This window comes from Panulirus ornatus, chromosome 10 (genome assembly GCF_036320965.1).
Source record: "Panulirus ornatus isolate Po-2019 chromosome 10, ASM3632096v1, whole genome shotgun sequence".
Classification (NCBI taxonomy): domain Eukaryota; kingdom Metazoa; phylum Arthropoda; class Malacostraca; order Decapoda; family Palinuridae; genus Panulirus; species Panulirus ornatus.
In genome coordinates, this window is record NC_092233.1 from 37,451,944 (window position 1) to 37,466,526 (window position 14,583).

At 43.9% G+C, this 14,583-nt stretch overlaps 1 protein-coding gene across 5 annotated transcripts in view; it reads right to left on the reverse strand.

Annotated features, from left to right (window-relative positions):
• Window positions 1–14,583, reverse strand: part of LOC139750907 (protein brunelleschi-like) — a 459,160-nt gene that overhangs the window by 146,080 nt on the left and 298,497 nt on the right. The window contains exon 1 of one of the 5 annotated variants that reach the window (XM_071665796.1): window positions 6,706–6,729. The exons of the other annotated variants lie outside the window; for them this stretch is intronic. The gene's annotated coding sequence lies outside the window, so the exon portion shown is untranslated. Of the gene's footprint in view, window positions 1–6,705; window positions 6,730–14,583 lie in introns of those variants that run through there. 5 annotated transcript variants of the gene reach the window in all.

A 14,583-nucleotide genomic window follows, 5' to 3' on the forward strand; every position in this document is an offset into this window, starting at 1 on the left:
ACTGACACTTCCCAAGCTCTCTCATCCACAACAGACTGCATATTTGCCCCTCTCTCCAAAACTCTTATATTCACCTCCCTAACAACTCCAACCATAAACAAATTAAACAACCATGGATACATCACGCATCCCTGCCGCAAACCGCCGTCTCCCGCGTTAGCGAGGTAGCGCAAGGACACAGACGAAGAATGGCCCAACCCACCCACATACAAATGTATATACATAAAACGTACTATGTACGCACATGAGGAATACATAAAACGTACTATGTACCTAATGAGGAACACATGACTGCAGTACTATGTACCTACATGAGGGAGGAACACATGACTGCAGTACTATGTACCTACATGAGGGAGGAACACATGACTGCAGTACTATGTACCTACATGAAGGAGGAACACATGACTGCAGTACTATGTACCTACGTGAGGGAGGAACACATGACTGCAGTACTATGTACCTACGTGAGGGATGAACACATGACTGCAGTACTATGTACCTACGAGAGGAGGACCACATGACTGCAGTACTATGTACCTACATGAAGGAAGAACACATGGACTGCAGTACTATGTACCTAACGTGAGGGAGGAACACATGACTGCAGTACTATGTACCTACGTGAAGGAGGAACACATGACTGCAGTACTATGTACCTACGTGAGGGAGGAACACATGACTGCAGTACTATGTACCTACATGAAGGAGGAACACATGACTGCAGTACTATGTACCTACGTGAGGGAGGAACACATGACTGCAGTACTATGTACCTACGTGAAGGGAGGAAAACATGACTGCAGTACTATGTACCTACATGAAGGAGGAACACATGGACTGCAGTACTATGTACCTACGTGAGGGAGGAACACATGACAGCAGTACTATGTACCTACGTGAGGGAGGAACACATGACTGCAGTACTATGTACGTACGTGAAGGAGGAACACATGACTGCAGTACTATGTACCTACGTGAGGGAGGAACACATGACTGCAGTACTATGTACCTACATGAAGGAGGAACACATGACTGCAGTACTATGTACCTACGTGAAGGAGGAACACATGACTGCAGTACTATGTACCTACGTGAAGGAGGAACACATGACTGCAGTACTATGTACCTACGTGAGGGAGGAACACATGACTGCAGTAACTATGTACCTACGTGAGGGAGGAACACATGACTGCAGTACTATGTACCTACATGAGGGAGGAACACATGACTGCAGTACTATGTACCTACGTGAAGGGAGGAACACATGACAGCAGTACTATGTACCTACGTGAGGGAGGAACACATGACTGCAGTACTATGTACCTACGTGAGGGAGGAACACATGACTGCAGTACTATGTACCTACGTGAGGAGGAACACATGACTGCAGTACTATGTACCTACGTGAGGGAGGAACACATGACTGCAGTACTATGTACCTACGTGAAGGAGGAACACATGACTGCAGTACTATGTACCTACGTGAGGGAGGAACACATGACTGCAGTACTATGTACCTACGTGAAGGAGGAACACATGACTGCAGTACTATGTACCTACGTGAGGGAGGAACACATGACTGCAGTACTATGTACCTACGTGAAGGAGGAACACATGACTGCAGTACTATGTACCTACGTGAAGGGAGGAACACATGACTGCAGTACTATGTACCTACGTGAAGGGAGGAACACATGACTGCAGTACTATGTACCTACGTGAGGGAGGAACACATGACTGCAGTACTATGTACCTACGTGAAGGAGGAACACATGACTGCAGTACTATGTACCTACGTGAGGGAGGAACACATGACTGCAGTACTATGTACCTACGTGAAGGAGGAACACATGACTGCAGTACTATGTACCTACGTGAAGGGAGGAACACATGACTGCAGTACTATGTACCTACGTGAGGGAGGAACACATGACTGCAGTACTATGTACCTACGTGAGGGAGGAACACATGACTGCAGTACTATGTACCTACGTGAGGGAGGAACACATGACTGCAGTACTATGTACCTACGTGAAGGAGGAACACATGACTGCAGTACTATGTACCTACGTGAGGAGGAACACATGACTGCAGTACTATGTACCTACGTGAAGGAGGAACACATGACTGCAGTACTATGTACCTACGTGAAGGAGGAACACATGACTGCAGTACTATGTACCTACGTGAGGGAGGAACACATGACTGCAGTACTATGTACCTACGTGAAGGAGGAACACATGACTGCAGTACTATGTACCTACGTGAAGGAGGAACACATGACTGCAGTACTATGTACCTACGTGAAGGAGGAACACATGACTGCAGTACTATGTACCTACGTGAGGGAGGAACACATGACTGCAGTACTATGTACCTACGTGAGGGAGGAACACATGACTGCAGTACTATGTACCTACGTGAGGAGGAACACATGACTGCAGTACTATGTACCTACGTGAAGGGAGGAACACATGACTGCAGTACTATGTACCTACATGAAGGAGGAACACATGACTGCAGTACTATGTACCTACTTGAAGGAGGAACACATGACTGCAGTACTATGTACCTACGTGAGGGAGGAACACATGACTGCAGTACTATGTACCTACGTGAAGGAGGAACACATGACTGCAGTACTATGTACCTACGTGAGGGAGGAACACATGACTGCAGTACTATGTACCTACGTGAAGGGAGGAACACATGACTGCAGTACTATGTACCTACGTGAGGGAGGAACACATGACTGCAGTACTATGTACCTACGTGAGGGAGGAACACATGACTGCAGTACTATGTACCTACGTGAAGGAGGAACACATGACTGCAGTACTATGTACCTACGTGAAGGAGGAACACATGACTGCAGTACTATGTACCTACGTGAAGGAGGAACACATGACTGCAGTACTATGTACCTACGTGAAGGAGGAACACATGACTGCAGTACTATGTACCTACGTGAGGGAGGAACACATGACTGCAGTACTATGTACCTACGTGAAGGAGGAACACATGACTGCAGTACTATGTACCTACGTGAGGGAGGAACACATGACAGCAGTACTATGTACCTACGTGAAGGAGGAACACATGACTGCAGTACTATGTACCTACGTGAGGGAGGAACACATGACAGCAGTACTATGTACCTACGTGAGGGAGGAACACATGACTGCAGTACTATGTACCTACGTGAGGGAGGAACACATGACTGCAGTACTATGTACCTACATGAAGGAGGAACACATGACTGCAGTACTATGTACCTACGTGAAGGAGGAACACATGACTGCAGTACTATGTACCTACATGAAGGAGGAACACATGACTGCAGTACTATGTACCTACGTGAAGGAGGAACACATGACTGCAGTACTATGTACCTACGTGAGGGAGGAACACATGACTGCAGTACTATGTACCTACGTGAAGGAGGAACACATGACTGCAGTACTATGTACCTACGTGAGGGAGGAACACATGACTGCAGTACTATGTACCTACGTGAGGGAGGAACACATGACTGCAGTACTATGTACCTACGTGAAGGAGGAACACATGACTGCAGTACTAAGTACCTACGTGAAGGAGGAACACATGACTGCAGTACTATGTACCTACATGAAGGAGGAACACATGACTGCAGTACTATGTACCTACATGAAGGAGGAACACATGACTGCAGTACTATGTACCTACGTGAAGGAGGAACACATGACTGCAGTACTATGTACCTACATGAAGGAGGAACACATGACTGCAGTACTATGTACCTACGTGAAGGAGGAACACATGACTGCAGTACTATGTACCTACATGAAGGAGGAACACATGACTGCAGTACTATGTACCTACGTGAAGGAGGAACACATGACTGCAGTACTATGTACCTACGTGAGGAGGAACACATGACTGCAGTACTATGTACCTACGTGAAGGAGGAACACATGACTGCAGTACTATGTACCTACATGAAGGAGGAACACATGACTGCAGTACTATGTACCTACGTGAGGGAGGAACACATGACTGCAGTACTATGTACCTACATGAAGGAGGAACACATGACTGCAGTACTATGTACCTACGTGAGGGAGGAACACATGACTGCAGTACTATGTACCTACGTGAGGGAGGAACACATGACTGCAGTACTATGTACCTACGTGAAGGAGGAACACATGACTGCAGTACTATGTACCTACATGAAGGAGGAACACATGACTGCAGTACTATGTACCTACGTGAGGGAGGAACACATGACTGCAGTACTATGTACCTACATGAAGGAGGAACACATGACTGCAGTACTATGTACCTACGTGAGGGAGGAACACATGACTGCAGTACTATGTACCTACGTGAGGGAGGAACACATGACTGCAGTACTATGTACCTACGTGAAGGAGGAACACATGACTGCAGTACTATGTACCTACGTGAAGGAGGAACACACGGCTGTAGTACTATGTACCTACGTGAGGGAGGAACACATGACTGTACTATTCTGAAGGTCGTCATGAGGTCTTGCTATGGTGGGCGCCAGCATCCTGCCTCTCATCCACAAGGAGCCGTCCAGCTGCTACGTGCGTGAGGGAGGAGCCGTCCAGCTGCTACGTACGTGAGGGAGGAGCCGTCCAGCTGCTACGTGCGTGAGGGAGGAGCCGTCCAGCTGCTACGTGCGTGAGGGAGGAGCCGTCCAGCTGCTACGGACGTGAGGGAGGAGCCGTCCAGCTGCTACGTGCGTGAGGGAGGAGCCGTCCAGCTGCTACGTACGTGAGGGAGGAGCCGTCCAGCTGCTACGTACGTGAGGGAGGAGCCGTCCAGCTGCTACGTACGTGAGGGAAGGAGTAACAACCCGACCTGATCATGGCCAACATGCGGTAATGTAGTAATACAATGGGGGCTGCTGTATGATAGTCGGGGCTGTTGTAATACAATGGGGGCTGCTGTATGATAGTCGGGGCTGTTGTAAGACAATGGGGGCTGCTGTATGACAGTCAGGGCTGTTGTAATACAATGGGGGCTGCCGTATGACAGTGGGGGCTGCTGTATGACAGTCGGAACTGTTGTATGACATACATACATTCGTACGAGCCTGGTTATGAGACGGGGCAACACCAGTGCCAAACTTTCTCCTCTCCCGCCCGCCCACAACACACACGGTCATCTCACAACTTCTGGTTATATTACACAAATGTGCAGCGTCACAACAAACGTCACTCCTCCAGCATTACCTACAACCCTGGACCCAGGTCATCACCTACAACCCTGGACCCAGGTCATCACCTACAACCCTGGATCCAGGTCATCACCTACAACCCTGGTCTCAGGTCATCACCTACAACCCTGGACCCAGGTCATCACCTACAACCCTGGACCCAGGTCATCACCTACAACCCTGGACCCAGGTCATCACCTACAACCCTGGATCCAGGTCATCACCTACAACCCTGGTCCCAGGTCATCACCTACAACCCTGGACCCAGGTCATCACCTACAACCCTGGACCCAGGTCATCACCTACAACCCTGGATCCAGGTCATCACCTACAACCCTGGTCCCAGGTCATCACCTACAACCCTGGACCCAGGTCATCACCTACAACCCTGGACCCAGGTCATCACCTACAACCCTGGACCCAGGTCATCACCTACAACCCTGGTCCCAGGTCATCACCTACAACCCTGGTCCCAGGTCATCACCAACCCTGGACCCAGGTCATCACCTACAACCCTGGTCCCAGGTCATCACCTACAACCCTGGTCCCAGGTCATCACCAACCCTGGTCCCAGGTCATCACCTACAACCCTGGTCCCAGGTCATCACCTACAACCCTGGTCCCAGGTCATCACCTACAACCCTGGACCCAGGTCATCACCTACAACCCTGGACCCAGGTCATCACCTACAACCCTGGACCCAGGTCATCACCTACAACCCTGGACCCAGGTCATCACCTACAACCCTGGACCCAGTTCATCACCTACAACCCTGGACCCAGGTCATCACCTACAACCCTGGTCCCAGGTCATCACCAACCCTGGACCCAGGTCATCACCTACAACCCTGGACCCAGGTCATCACCTACAACCCTGGACCCAGGTCATCACCTACAACCCTGGACCCAGGTCATCACCTACAACCCTGGACCCAGGTCATCACCTACAACCCTGGACCCAGGTGAGCATTACCACCACACCAGCTAATCTTCAAACACGCCAGGATGACGAGCGTTACGATAGCGTCACAAGAACCTAACTTCCTCTCGTTACGATAGCGTTACAAGAACCTAACTTCCTCTCGTTACGAAGCGTTACGATACCGTCACAAGAACCTAACTTCCTCTCGTTACGATAGCGTTACAAGAACCTAACTTCCTCTCGTTACGATAGCGTCATAAGAACCTAACTTCCTCTCGTTACGACAGCGTCACAAGAACCTAACTTCCTCTCGTTACGATAGCGTCACAAGAACCTAACTTCCTCTCGTTACGACGTCACAAGAACCCAACTTTCTCTCATTACGACGTCACAAGAACCTACCTTCCTCTCGTTAAGAAGCGTCACAAGAACCTACCTTCCTCTCGTTACGACGTCACAAGAACCTACCTTCCTCTCGTTACGAAACGTTACGTCACAAGAACCTGCCTTCCTCTCGTTACGAAGCGTTACGAAGCGTCACAAGAACCTACCTTCCACTCGTTACGATGCAAACTTCATCATGAACATCAACACTCACCTGAAAAGAACAACAAAATTCTTTAGGACTTTATGAAAATATAATACGAGTAAATAATGTATCCTGCCACCAAGACCTGTGAAGGAAAATATAATACGAGGAAATAATGTAACCTGCCACCAAGACCTGTGAAGGGAAATATAATACGAGGAAATAATGTAACCTGCCACCAAGACCTGTGAAGGGAAATATAATACGAGGAAATAATGTAACCTGCCACCAAGACCTGTGAAGGAAAATATAATACGAGGAAATAATGTAACCTGCCACCAAGACCTGTGAAGGGAAATATAATACGAGGAAATAATGTAACCTGCCACCAAGACCTGTGAAGGGAAATATAATACGAGGAAATAATGTAACCTGCCACCAAGACCTGTGAAGGGAAATATAATACGAGGAAATAATGTAACCTGCCACCAAGACCTGTGAAGGGAAATATAATACGAGGAAATAATGTAACCTGCCACGAAGACCTGTGAAGGGAAATATAATACGAGGAAATAATATATCCTGCCACCAAGACCTGTGAAGGGAAATAGAAATGGATTACTTCATGATCTTCATCTTAATAACAACTAATGAAAACAGGAATTTTTATATGTCGAGTTACACAAGGCACGACCAGCCAGCCAACAACAGTAGAGAAACTTGCTCTGTAATCACCATATCTTATCCTGATAACATCCCTACAACCTACCTCCCACACACACACACACACACACACACACAGCTACGGTCTGGTGTACTAGCAACACCTGGCCTCCCACACCTGAACTCACGAACATTTACCCAGTTTTCCTAACTGCAAAACAAACCCGTACCCCCCCCCCCCTCATCCTCAGCTTGTTAAGCAAGAGGCGCTACACACACACACTGCTCTCCCAAACGTGGTCAAGTAAGGCGTTCCTCTTTCAACCTGAATCACCATTATGAACCAAGTGCTTGTCGAGTGGGGACTTGGTCGTCCTCCTGTGTTGACCCTGGCGCTCTTAATGGGCCCCCCCCCCCCACCACCACCACCACCAGACATTTGCAGATTCTCTAAATAAATACAATATGTGACACCTATAGTAACGTGCAGCTTAAACATGTACAATATGTGACACATTCTATAGTAACGTGCAGCTTAAACATGTACAATATGTGACACATTCTATAGTAACGTGCAGCTTAAACATGTACAATATGTGACACATTCTATACTAACGTGCAGCTTAAACATGTACAATATGTGACACATTCTATAGTAACGTGCAGCTTAAACATGTACAATATGTGACACATTCTATACTAACGTGCAGCTTAAACATGTACAATATGTGACACATTCTATAGTAACGTGCAGCTTAAACATGTACAATATGTGACACATTCTATAGTAACGTGCAGCTTAAACATGTACAATATGTGACACATTCTATAGTAACGTGCAGCTTAAACATGTACAATATGTGACACATTCTATAGTAACGTGCAGCTTAAACATGTACAATATGTGACACCTATAGTAACGTGCAGCTTAAACATGTACAATATGTGACACCTATAGTAACGTGCAGCTTAAACATGTACAATATGTGACACCTTCTATACTAACGTGCAGCTTAAACATGTACAATATGTGACACATTCTATAGTAACGTGCAGCTTAAACATGTACAATATGTGACACATTCTATAGTAACGTGCAGCTTAAACATGTACAATATGTGACACATTCTATAGTAACGTGCAGCTTAAACATGTACAATATGTGACACATTCTATAGTAACGTGCAGCTTAAACATGTACAATATGTGACACATTCTATAGTAACGTGCAGCTTAAACATGTACAATATGTGACACATTCTATAGTAACGTGCAGCTTAAACATGTACAATATGTGACACATTCTATAGTAACGTGCAGCTTAAACATGTACAATATGTGACACATCTATAGTAACGTGCAGCTTAAACATGTACAATATGTGACACCTATAGTAACGTGCAGCTTAAACATGTACAATATGTGACACCTTCTATAGTAACGTGCAGCTTAAACATGTACAATATGTGACACATTCTATACTAACGTGCAGCTTAAACATGTACAATATGTGACACATTCTATACTAACGTGCAGCTTAAACATGTACAATATGTGACACATTCTATAGTAACGTGCAGCTTAAACATGTACAATATGTGACACATTCTATAGTAACGTGCAGCTTAAACATGTACAATATGTGACACATTCTATACTAACGTGCAGCTTAAACATGTACAATATGTGACACATTCTATACTAACGTGCAGCTTAAACATGTACAATATGTGACACATTCTATAGTAACGTGCAGCTTAAACATGTACAATATGTGACACATTCTATAGTAACGTGCAGCTTAAACATGTACAATATGTGACACATTCTATAGTAACGTGCAGCTTAAACATGTACAATATGTGACACATTCTATAGTAACGTGCAGCTTAAACATGTACAATATGTGACACCTATAGTAACGTGCAGCTTAAACATGTACAATATGTGACACATTCTATACTAACGTGCAGCTTAAACATGTACAATATGTGACACATTCTATACTAACGTGCAGCTTAAACATGTACAATATGTGACACATTCTATACTAACGTGCAGCTTAAACATGTACAATATGTGACACATTCTATACTAACGTGCAGCTTAAACATGTACAATATGTGACACATTCTATAGTAACGTGCAGCTTAAACATGTACAATATGTGACACATTCTATAGTAACGTGCAGCTTAAACATGTACAATATGTGACACATTCTATAGTAACGTGCAGCTTAAACATGTACAATATGTGACACATTCTATAGTAACGTGCAGCTTAAACATGTACAATATGTGACACATTCTATAGTAACGTGCAGCTTAAACATGTACAATATGTGACACATTCTATACTAACGTGCAGCTTAAACATGTACAATATGTGACACATTCTATAGTAACGTGCAGCTTAAACATGTACAATATGTGACACATTCTATAGTAACGTGCAGCTTAAACATGTACAATATGTGACACATTCTATAGTAACGTGCAGCTTAAACATGTACAATATGTGACACATTCTATAGTAACGTGCAGCTTAAACATGTACAATATGTGACACATTCTATAGTAACGTGCAGCTTAAACATGTACAATATGTGACACATTCTATAGTAACGTGCAGCTTAAACATGTACAATATGTGACACATTCTATAGTAACGTGCAGCTTAAACATGTACAATATGTGACACATTCTATACTAACGTGCAGCTTAAACATGTACAAAATGTGACACATTCTATACTAACGTGCAGCTTAAACATGTACAAAATGTGACACATTCTATACTAACGTGCAGCTTAAACATGTACAATATGTGACACATTCTATACTAACGTGCAGCTTAAACATGTACAATATGTGACACATTCTATACTAACGTGCAGCTTAAACATGTACAAAATGTGACACATTCTATACTAACGTGCAGCTTAAACATGTACAATATGTGACACATTCTATAGTAACGTGCAGCTTAAACATGTACAATATGTGACACATTCTATAGTAACGTGCAGCTTAAACATGTACAATATGTGACACATTGTATACTAACGTGCAGCTTAAACATGTACAGTATGTGACACCTTCTATAGTAACGTGCAGCTTAGACATGTACAATATGTGACACATTCTATAGTAACGTGCAGCTTAAACATGTACAATATGTGACACATTCTATAGTAACGTGCAGCTTAAACATGTACAATATGTGACACATTCTATAGTAACGTGCAGCTTAAACATGTACAATATGTGACACATTCTATAGTAACGTGCAGCTTAAACATGTACAATATGTGACACATTCTATAGTAACGTGCAGCTTAAACATGTACAATATCTGACACCTTCTATAGTAACGTGCAGCTTAAACATGTACAATATGTGACACATTGTATACTAACGTGCAGCTTAAACATGTACAATATGTGACACATTCTATAGTAACGTGCAGCTTAAACATGTACAATATGTGACACATTCTATAGTAACGTGCAGCTTAAACATGTACAATATGTGACACATTCTATACTAACGTGCAGCTTAAACATGTACAATATGTGACACATTCTATAGTAACGTGCAGCTTAAACATGTACAATATGTGACACATTCTATAGTAACGTGCAGCTTAAACATGTACAATATGTGACACATTCTATAGTAACGTGCAGCTTAAACATGTACAATATGTGACACATTCTATAGTAACGTGCAGCTTAAACATGTACAATATGTGACACCTTCATTAGTAACGTGCAGCTTAAGCATGTACAATATGTGACACATTCTATACTAACGTGCAGCTTAAACATGTACAATATGTGACACATTCTATAGTAACGTGCAGCTTAAACATGTACAATATGTGACACATTCTATAGTAACGTGCAGCTTAAACATGTACAATATGTGACACATTCTATAGTAACGTGCAGGTTTTAACACAGCTGAGCGGAATTACATTTTCTTGTCAAGTTCAACCCGTTTTGTAGCAGACAACCCGTCGTGGGGCAAGCAGGCCTCCAGTAGTCTGTGTTCCTCCTCATGTAAACCCGTTTTCTTATATTACCAAACATCTCTTAGTCTCTAATTACTTACTTGATGACACCATGTCACATCACTTACTCTCCTCAACCATTTCACTTCCAACATGTGAAGCTTTGATATGCACACACTTGCTCTGTGTGTGTGTGTGTGTGTGTGTGTGTGTGTGTGTGTGTGTATAAAAGACTGGAGAAACATTAGAGAATAATGTTAATATAAATAAACTCATGAATTTTAAAAGATGCCAAAACATATAATTATATATAAATAACTTAAAGTTATTACATATCTTGCAGTAAAGTAAGTTAAAATATATCAAACTACGTAAATAAGTAAGTTATTCCATCATATCATCTTCCAGCCAGCTAGCTACAGGGACTGACTTCCTCTCACGTTCTAACGTTTTCCAAATTCCACAAAACCATTCCATCTTGGCAATCATGACCACAGGTGGACACATAGCCACTATATCATTACTCTCATCTGTCTCTTACCATCTCCAGCCCACACATGACCACAGGTGGACACACAGCCACTATATCATTACTCTCATCTGTCTCTTACCATCTCCAGCCCACACCATGAACTGCCACTACTACGTATACAAACGAAAAATAAAATGCAAGACGCAGGACAACGAGTCTCATCCACACTTACCATGGCACCATACAAACTGCTGACTACCATGGCACCATACAAACTGCTGACTACCATGGCACCATACAAACTGCTGACTACCATGGCACCATACAAACTACTGACTACCATGTCACCATACAAACTGCTGACTACCATGACACCATACAAACTACTGACTACCATGGCACCATACAAACTACTGACTACCATGGCACCATACAAACTGCTGACTACCATGGCACCATACAAACTGCTGACTACCATGACACCATACAAACTACTGACTACCATGGCACCATACAAACTACTGACTACCATGGCACCATACAAACTGCTGACTACCATGTCACCATACAAACTGCTGACTACCATGTCACCATACAAACTGCTGACTACCATGTCACCATACAAACTACTGACTACCATGTCACCATACAAACTGCTGACTACCATGGCACCATACAAACTACTGACTACCATGTCACCATACAAACTACTGACTACCATGGCACCATACAAACTACTGACTACCATGTCACCATACAAACTGCTGACTACCATGGCACCATACAAACTACTGACTACCATGTCACCATACAAACTGCTGACTACCATGGCACCATACAAACTACTGACTACCATGGCACCATACATACTGCTGACTGATGGAGCCACATGTTGCCCGAGATATGTCTTAACATCGAGGGAGAAGTTGGTGCCGTAAATATGGCAGGAATGAAGGAGGGAATGGCCAAGATGAGAGGTTATACCATTCCGCCGTTGTGGGTTTGATGGTGAGTGGGGGGGGAGTGTAGTGGTGGTAAAGGAGAAGGTGGTGATAAGTGTGGTTGTGGTGAAGTGGGGGGGGTGGTGGTGGTGATAAGTGTGGTTGTGGTGAGGGAAGATTCGGTCGTCAAGGAAGGACAGAGCATCGTGGTCAGGGAATGTGGCAAAACCAGGCAGGGAGGGAGGCGGCCAGGGTGGGGCAGCATGGTGGTGGCGGAGGTGGATGTCGTCCTTAGCATGAATGACAAGACAGTCCCATCCCAACATGATAATCCCAACATGATAGTACGTTATGAAGAGTCCCATCCCAACATGATAATAAGTTATGAAGCGTCCCATCCCAACATAAGTTATGAAGCGTCCCATCCCAACATAAGTTATGAAGCGTCCCATCCCAACATGATAATCCCAACATGATAATAAGTTATGAAGCGTCCCATCCCAACATGATAATAAGTTATGAAGCGTCCCATCCCAACATAAGTTATGAAGCGTCCCATCCCAACATAAGTTATGAAGCGTCCCATCCCAACATGATAATCCCAACATGATAATAAGTTATGAAGCGTCCCATCCCAACATGATAATAAGTTATGAAGCGTCCCATCCCAACATGATAATCCCAACATGATAGTACGTTATGAAGCGTCCCATCCCAACATGATAATCCCAACATGATAATAAGTTATGAAGCATCCCATCCCAACATAAGTTATGAAGCGTCCCATCCCAACATGATAATCCCAACATGATAATAAGTTATGAAGCGTCCCATCCCAACATGATAATCCCAACATGATAGTATGTTATGAAGCGTCCCATCCCAACATGATAATCCCAACATGATAATAAGTTATGAAGCGTCCCATCCCAACATGATAATCCCAACATGATAATAAGTTATGAAGCGTCCCATCCCAACATGATAATCCCAACATGATAATAAGTTATGAAGCGTCCCATCCCAACATGATAATCCCAACATGATAGTACGTTATGAAGCGTCCCATCCCAACATGATAATCCCAACATGATAATAAGTTATGAAGCGTCCCATCCCAACATGATAATCCCAACATGATAATAAGTTATGAAGCATCCCATCCCAACATAAGTTATGAAGCGTCCCATCCCAACATGATAATCCCAACATGATAGTACGTTATGAGGCGTCCCATCCCAACATGATAATCCCAACATGATAATAAGTTATGAAGCGTCCCATCCCAACATGATAATCCCAACATGATAGTACGTTATGAAGCGTCCCATCCCAACATGATAATCCCAACATGATAATAAGTTATGAAGCGTCCCATCCCAACATAAGTTATGAAGCGTCCCGTCCCAACATGATAATCCCAACATGATAATAAGTTATGAAGCGTCCCATCCCAACATAAGTTATGAAGCGTCCCGTCCCAACATGATAATCCCAACATGATAGTACGTTATGAAGCGTCCCATCCCAACATAAGTTATGAAGCGTCCCGTCCCAACATGATAATCCCAACATGATAGTACGTTATGAAGCGTCCCATCCCAGCATGATAATCCCAACATGATAATAAGTTATGAAGCGTCCCATCCCAACATAAGTTATGAAGCGTCCCATCCCAACATGATAATCCCAACATGATAGTACGTTATGAAGCGTCCCATCCCAACATGATAATCCCAACATGATAATAAGTTATGAAGCGTCCCATCCCAACATAGGTTATGAAGCGTCCCATCCCAACATGATAAT